Consider the following 8,481-nt stretch of genomic DNA (forward strand, 5'->3'; position numbering starts at 1 on the left):
CGGGCCCGGGCTGGGGATTCGAACCCGCCACCTTAGGTGTATGTGGCTGGCGCCTTAGCCGCTTAAGCCACAGGCGCCAAGCCAAAATTCCTCGGCTTTAATGATCCTTTTGCCTCAGCCTCCCAAGTAGCTAGGATTATAGTCAAGCTATACCACATCAGGCTAATTGTGTTTTTATTTTTGCATAGTTGGGGTCTCACTGTATTGCTCTGGCTAGTCTCAAACTTCTGGGCTCAAGAAGTTCTTTTGCCTCAGCCTTCCAAAGTGCTAGGACTATAAGTGTGAGCCAGTGGGCCGAGCCTAAATTTCTGTTTTATCTCCACTGTGGTTTATTAGTTACTAACTCTGTTTTAATTTTTTAGAGGTTTCTCTAGGGTTCATGAATGTGTTTTTAACTTTTACAGTCTACATTCAAGTAATATGGCACTTCACAGATAATACAAGAACCACTTAACAGTTTCAGATTTTTTCATTGCTAGTATTTGGAAATATCGTTGATTTTTTTAATACAGTGCATATTTGCTTATATCCCATCTTAAATATTTCTTGGCGTTTTCTACATAATAAGGACTACCTATGAAGTAAGGCGGTTTTCCTTAATCTTTTCTAATTGGTATGGCTTTAAATTTTTTTTATTGCATTGGCTAGGATTTCCAGTATAATGTTCACAGTGAGAGTAGACATCCGTGCCTCAGCATTTAGTATTTCACCATTATGTTAGCTGTAGTTTTCTCACAGATGATTTTATTTCTATTTATTTTTATTGCTAGTTATCTGAAAACTATGATGAATGTTGTTGAGGTCTGTCAAATACTTCTTCTGAGATGATAATATGATTTTTTTCCTTTATGTGGTGTATACATATATATTTTTAATTCTACATAGTATATAATTCTATATGGTACAGGTTGAACACCTCTTAGGTGAAACTCTGAAATCAGAATGCTTTTTGAGCACTCACATGACACTTAAAGGAAATGTTCATTGGAGTGTTTTGGATTTTGGAGTTTTGGATTAGGAATATTGAATCAGTAAGTATGTTGCAAATATGCCAAAATCCAGAAAAATCTAAAATCTGATATACTTCTGATCCAAGCATTTTGGATAAGCATTACTCAACCTGTATATTTATTAATGTATATTGTATATGTATTGGTACTTGGATCTTTACTCAATTTCACATTACTCTGTTGTGATACATTTACTTTGTAATGTGATACTTTACTTTGTTGTGATACATTATCCTTGCGGTATTTACTAATATTTTTTAAAGAATTTATCTGTGTTCCTGAGGTATATTGGTTTATACTTTTATGATATCTTCATCTGGCCTTTCTTAAAATACATACTACTGCCTAGAATTTAGTTCTTTTTTACCATTTAACTTGGGTGTTAGTATTGTATTTTAAAGTCATTGTTTAGATTCTCTCACAGTTTTACCCATTTATTTGCTCACTGCTCCCCTTATATCTCAGCCCTTCCCTTTGCAGCCATTTTTTTTTCTTCCTATAGTACATCTTTCCATGTGTAGGAGTTTCTGTGTTTAGGTCTTTTGGTGGTAAATAATTTCAATTTTTTGTTTGTCTTTCTCTTTGAATTGGGTAGACAAGTATAATTTTCAAGATCACCAGTTTTTTTCTCTTGGCACTTTGAAGATCATATTCCATATTCCACTGTCTCTTAGACTCCATTGCTGCTGTTTAAGAGTCTATTTTTAGGGCAGAGCCTGTGGCTCAGTGAGTAGGGCGCTGGCCCCATATACCAAGGGTAGCGGGTTTGAACCCAGCCTTGGCTGCAACAAAAAAATAGCCAGGCATTGTGGCGGGTGCCTGTAGTCCCATCTACTCCAGAGGCTGAGGCAAGAGAATCGCCTAAGCCCAAGAGCTGGAGGTTGCTGTGAGCTGTGATGCCACATACTCTACCAAGGGTGACAAAGTAAAACTCTATCTCTAAAAAAAAAAAAAAGAAAAGAAAAGTCTATTTTTAAATAATTATTCATTTTTGGTAGTTTAGCTTTTATCTCTGATGTTAGTATTTTTTCCTTATTTTTGAGGTTTTACTGTTTCATTGTAAGATGTGTATGTGTGTCTATTTCTTTTATTTCAAATTAATATGAGGGTACCAAAGATTAGGTTACAATGTTTGTTAGGTAATGTCCCTGTTATAGTGTGCCATACCTAGAAATTGTTCCATATACCTTTATGTTGTGCCCATTAGGTGAGAGCACATCAATCTCCTCCCTTCTTTCTTCTCTCTCCTCCTTTCTTCCCCCTTTCTCTTCTCCCTTTCTCCCACTTGAATTAAATTGAGTTTTTCTCTTATGTGCATGTGTATTAGTTCATCTACTGGCTATTCATATGAGTACTGAATACACTGGATACTTGCTTTTCCAATCTTGTGATACTTTACTAATGAGAGTATTCTCTAACTCTATCCAGGTTAGTAAAAAGATGCAAAGTCTTTATCTTTTTTATGGCAGAATAGTATAGGTTAGTGGGCACTTGGATTGATTCCATATCTTGGCAACTGTGAATTGAGCTGCAGTAAACTTTTTTCTTTCTATTCATCTTATGCAAAGCTTGAGCTTGTGAGGATATATGTCCTTAACTAATTTTGGCAAATATTTAGGCTTTATCTCTGAAAGGATTACTTTCCCTTATCCTCACTTTTTTTTTTTTTTGAGACAGAGCCTCAAGCTATCCCCCTGGGTAGAGTCCTATGGCATCACAGCTCACAGCAACCTCCAACTCCTGGGCTCAAGCGAGTCTCTTGCCTCTGCCTCCCAAGTAGCTGGGACTACAGGCGCCTGCCACAACTCCCGGCTATTTTTTGGTTGCGGCTGTCATTGTTATTTGGCGGGCCCGGGCTGGATTTGAACCTACCAGTGTATGTGGCTGGTGCCTTAGCCACTTGAGCCACAGGCGCCGAGCCGCTTATCTTCATTTTTTTCCTCCTAGAATCCCAATTATGTGTAGGTTGGACTTTCATATTCTATCCTTTGCATCTCTTAACTTCTTCATATTTTTATCTTTTCATCTTTCTTTGTTACATAGTAGATGATTTCCTCATATCTGTCATTTAGTTCCATCTTTTTTTTTTAGCTGTGACTAATTTGCTATTTATTCCGTTCAGTGAGATTTTAAATTCTCTTGGTTCTTCTCATTTTTCTCTATTTCTGGTAGTTGGTTACATGTCTATTTCTTTTTTAAAAATAATTTAAGCATTTTTCTTTTATATTCTGCATCTATTCAATTCTAAATGAAATACTTAGGGTTTTTCAATGCTATTATTGCTTATTTTAGTTGACTATTCTTCATGGAGCATACTTCCTCATGGCAATTTCTAATTTGAGCTATTTGGTTGATCCGAATATTTGAGAATCCTGAGGAACGGGGTAGAGACTGTGTTCCACAGATGGAGTTAATATTTGCCAGTGCCAGGTATGTTGGCATGCCACCAACATAGAAGCATTTCAGATTAACTATGTAGGTGGATCTTCTTTTGAGTGGAAGGGAAAGTAAAAAATTCACACTGATGCTGAACAGGGCAGACTTGTATTGATAGATTCTTAGGAAAGGTTCTTTTTTATTCAATTCAATCAATGCATGAGATAAGGTAGATTTCCTTGTCGATTTAGGTAGATTTCCTTGTCGGCTCCATTTGCCAGCAAATTGATATTTTCCCTAGCTTACACTTTCACTTAGGGTTAGGGCCTCAGGGGTTCTGGCTTTTGCAGAGAATCTCAGTTCCAGCTCCCCACCTCATCTGCTCAGCTTGGAAAACCGAGGTGTTTGCTGGATAGCGGCAGGTTAGGGTGTTACTTCAGGGCTGGCTTTTGTTCTGTTTTGGCAGCATTTTTGTTTTGTTTTGTTTTTGGTTCCTGTGGATTTTCCTTATTTCCTTGAACGCTCAGCCATACATTTAAAGGGCTATATTATATATTTTACTCAGCATTTCTAGGTGTTTGGAGAGGGATGTTTTTGGAGTAGCTTGACTATTGTATTGTGCAAATTTAAAGCCTTATATTCTATTTCTATCTAAACTATAGTTAAGTGTTGATAATCTGATTCTTGGGATGTTTTGCTTCTCAGAAAAGCATGACATTTATTAATAATCATATTAAATAACATTAACTCAAGCCTAGCACATTGGGTTTATTTAAAAGCACATGTACAAGCACTGCACACAGATATTGAGGCTTCCAGCTCACCTAAGTGATTGTTTTTATTTTGGAACTATTCATTCAGAAAAATTATACAACCATTTTGAACTTATGCGATAACATAACAAGATCTCTAGTGAGTTATTTTAATATCTGACATAGTGCTTTGTATAATTACAGATTTCTAGGGAAAATATTTTCTTTCCAGCATCATGCTGCCTTGTCAAGACTGCATAATCTAAAACATATCATGTTACCCGCTCCCTTCAGAGTAATGCCAGTGAATGCTACTAATGGTATGATCAGTCTCATGTTACCCAACTCCAAATCATAAAAGTCCTTTTTGTTCTCTTTCTTCTTCACAAGCCTACCGTACTGTCTATCAACAAGCCCTTTGGATTTGTGCACGGAGAAGGCCTAAGGCACAGAGGCAGAGCAAGGGCTCTAGAGAGTACTTGTGTGTAAATCCTGACTCGTGATTCTCACTAGCTTGTAACCTTAGACAAATTACTTAATCTCTCTGGAGTTCAGCCCCTTATTTGTAAAATGAGGATAACTATTGCACCCTCATTAATTGTTTGAGGATTCAGTAACACATGTAAAATGTTTACTGTGCCGCCTGGCACAGGAGAACAATGAAGAAAAGCTGCTGTTCTGTTTTCATTGTTACCATACTAACAAGGTCTTGAAGAAATCCTTCATCATGGGTTTACTGCCTTCATGTGCATTCTCTGTGACACTTTTCTAGACTAGGTCCTTACTTACTCCAGCCTGAACTATTGCAAAAACTTCCCAACTAGCCTTCCTTCCTGGCCCCACTCTCTCCAGTTTCTGTCCTGCTTCTAATCATGGTTATCAGAAATGCCTCTGACTGATATACTGGCAAAATCAGGAATCTTCAAGGGATCCCCCTTTTCCTTCCTGCCTGTAACTTAAAATCCAAATCTCTTACCTTGTATCATGATCTGGTACTACATATATTTATAACCCATGAAAATACCCTGAAAACTATACAGTACTAGATGAAAGTGAGTTCCATCATTATTACCCCCAACTCACTATAGAAAGCTTTTCATGTGTCTGTCTAATTGCTGTAGCTAACCTTTAAAAGGGCTGAGACCATGACCTACTTTAGCTTCTAATGCTATGGTAGCTTACTCGGTACCCAGAATGAGGAGCGTATTCTTACATATTTGGTAGATTGATTACTATGTAAATTACTACATCAAAGATTTTAGTGGTTTACTGGAGATATTGCTGTAACTGTCAAACAGTTGTGTTATTTTTCTAAATGAATACTTTCAAAATAAAAAAAGATAACTTGGATGGCCTGGAAGCCTAAATATCTGTGTGTAAGGCTTATATACATGCTTTTTAATGAACCAAAATATTAAGCTTGAGTCAATGCTATTTAATATGATTATTGATCTAAAAGAACCAAAACATGCCGGGAATCAGTTTATAAGTCAATTTTAGGTGTATTATCTCATTAATCCTCTCAGCAGACCTCTAAGACAGGTAGATTATGAACAAGTATCACTTCACAATGGTTGAATGACTTGTCCACATTGAGACAGGTAGAGTAAAGTAGAATTTGGATCTGGGATAGCTCATCTGACTCCAGACTCCTGGGGTTTTTTTGTTTTGTTTTGTTTTGGGGTGGGGTGGGGGCAGGGAGGAGAGCTTCTTGCTGAAGCTCCTTAATAAGAGTTCAGTATATTCATACTTTATTGATGAGCATTTCCTTTATAAGAAATGAGGGGATTTTGTTTATTTTTGTCACTTCAAAGTTTAAAATCCTAGAAAGGAAGAAGGATTCTGGGAAGATGGTGGACTAGGAAGTACCAGTAATTTTTCTCTATATCTGGACAATAGTTGCATTAGCAGAATCTATCTGATGTAACTGTTTTGGTACTTTAGAATCTGTTGAGGCTTTACCCATAGTAGCAGCTACCCAGTAGTGGTTTACTGGAGATACTGCTATAACTGTCCCCCAAACCCACCCCCAGCCCTGTGGAATTCCTGGGACAGCTTGCATGCAGCTTGTGGAAGCTCAGATAGTAAAAAAGCACCTTTTCCTCCAAATGTTTGGGATCTGTGCTCTGATTGCTTGCTGACAACTATTTCTTATCACAGATATGCAAAGAGGCGGATGGTCATTGTTGCTACACACTGACTCTCAATTTTTTTTTCCTGTTTAGCAGGCCCTGGCTGGGTTTGAACACAGCCACCCCCCAGTGCACAGGGCCAATGGGCACCCAGCCCAACCCCCAATGTCCCTCCTTCTCCAGCTGATATGACTTCCAGGAGATTTAAAGAACTTCTTGGGAATTTAAAGTCCCTTTCCTCCTGCTTTATTACTTTTTCTTTTTTCCCCTCTTTTGGGAGCCAGACATTAAAGAATAGGACATTGAAAAGCAGACTAGTTAGACTCTTTTCTGTCTTCCTATTGAACTAACTTTCAAGGAGGAAAGTTAGAAAGTGACTCTTCATGTTTAAGGAAAAGTACAGGCACAGAAAACACTTGAGAAGACCTTAAGTTTATACCTCAGGCTAATCTTTGGCACAGATTTCCTGCAATAATAATAATAAAAGGAACAAAAAAAGAATGGGCCAGGCCCAGTGGCTCACACCTACATCCAACCGCTCCAGGAGTCTGAGGCTAGGGATCCCTTGAACTCAGGAGTTCAAGACCAGCCTAAGCAAGAGTGAGACACCCATCTCCATTAAAAATAGAAAAAATTGGCTCGGCGCCTGTGGCTCAGTCAGCTAAGGCGCCAGCCACATACACCTAAGGTGGCAGGTTCAAATCCCCAGCCCAGGCCCAACAAGCAACAATGATGGCTGCAACCAAAAAAAAATGGCCAGTGCTGTGGCGGGCGCCTGTGGTCCCAGCTACTTGGGAGGCTGAGGCAGGAGACTTGCTTGAGTCCAGGAGTTGGAGGTTGCTGTGAGCTGTGAGGCCATAGCACTCTACCCGGGGGGATAGCTTGAGGCTCTGTCTCAAAAAAAAAAAAAAAAATAGAAAAAATTAGCTAGGTGTTGCAGTGCATGCCTGTAGCCCCACACACTCCGGAGACTGAGGTGGGAGGATCCCTTGAATCTAGGACCTAAAGTTACTGTTAGCAAGGCTGAAGCCATGGCACTCTAGCCAGGGCAACAGAGTGGGACTCTGTCTCAAAAAAAAAAAAAAAAAAAAAAGAATAATAATAGTAAACAGCAACTCAGGAAGGGGAGAATCTGATTTTGATTTGTCACATTATTTGATTCAAGTGTTCAGTTTTCAATGAAAAAATCACAAGCACAAAAAGATACAGTGACGTTCTATTCAAAGGAAAAAATATATATTGGCAGAAACTGTTCTGAGAAAGACCAGATGGTGGGCCTCCTAGATAAAATATTTTCAGGGGTTTTTTTTGTTTGTTTGTTTATATGTTTTTCTTTCTTTGAGAACAGGGTCTTGCTCTTTTGCCCTAGCTAGAGTACAGTGGTGCAGTCATAGCTCTTTGCAACCTCAAACTCCTGGGCTCAAGTGATCCCTCTGCTTCACCCTCCCTAGTAGCTATGACTATGGGCACACACCACTACACCTGGATAATTTTTGTATTTTTTTGTAGAAATGGGGTCTTGCTGTGTTCCTTAGCATGATCAGGAACTCCTGACCTCAAGCATTCCTCCTGCCTCAGGCTCCTAAAGTGCTAGGATTGCAGGCATTGACTATCATGACTGTCCTGGACAAAGATTTTAAAACAGCTGTCTTAAAGATGCTCAAAGAACTAAAGAAAGATTGGTGGAGAAAGGCAAGGAAATGCTATATGAATAAAATGTAAATATTAACAAAGAGATAGAAAACCTAAAAAGAAACCAAAAAGAAATTCTGGCACCAAAAAATATAATAACTAAAATAAAATTTCTCTAGAGGGATTCAGAAGCAGATTTGAGCATGTCTAAGGAAGAATTAGCAGTGATGATGTCATCGAAGGCTGGCCCATCTGTCCACATCTCCTTTCAGAGTAGCACCACAGCGTGAGGCTCTTATGGAGGCCATTTGGATTCTTAAGAAGATTTCTGAAGTCGGCAAGCTGTAGCATAAATGAATCAGAATCTTTGGTTCTACTAGCTTGGACATGGCTGACACAAAAGCTTAGGAAAGCACCTTACTGAGTCAAAGAAAAAAATGCTCAACCATGTCAGAATAGAAACAAATGAGAGAGACTCTGAATTATTTTCACCACCCTCTGATGTTTGGGGTATGACACAGATTGATAGAACAGCTTTTTTTTTTTTTTTTTTTTTTGAGACAGAGCCTCAAGCTATCA

General features: G+C 38.5%; 1 protein-coding gene and 1 pseudogene across 1 annotated transcript in view; both read left to right on the forward strand.

Annotated features, from left to right (window-relative positions):
• The window catches only part of TECPR2 (tectonin beta-propeller repeat containing 2), a 131,709-nt gene that overhangs the window by 12,497 nt on the left and 110,731 nt on the right, over positions 1 to 8,481 (forward strand). The gene's annotated exons all lie outside the window — the stretch shown is intronic.
• The window catches only part of LOC105887958, a 7,944-nt pseudogene continuing 4,647 nt past the window's right edge, over positions 5,185 to 8,481 (forward strand).

This window comes from Otolemur garnettii, unplaced genomic scaffold (assembly GCF_000181295.1).
Source record: "Otolemur garnettii isolate 467f Iridium unplaced genomic scaffold, OtoGar3 scaffold00149, whole genome shotgun sequence".
Lineage (NCBI taxonomy): Eukaryota > Metazoa > Chordata > Mammalia > Primates > Galagidae > Otolemur > Otolemur garnettii.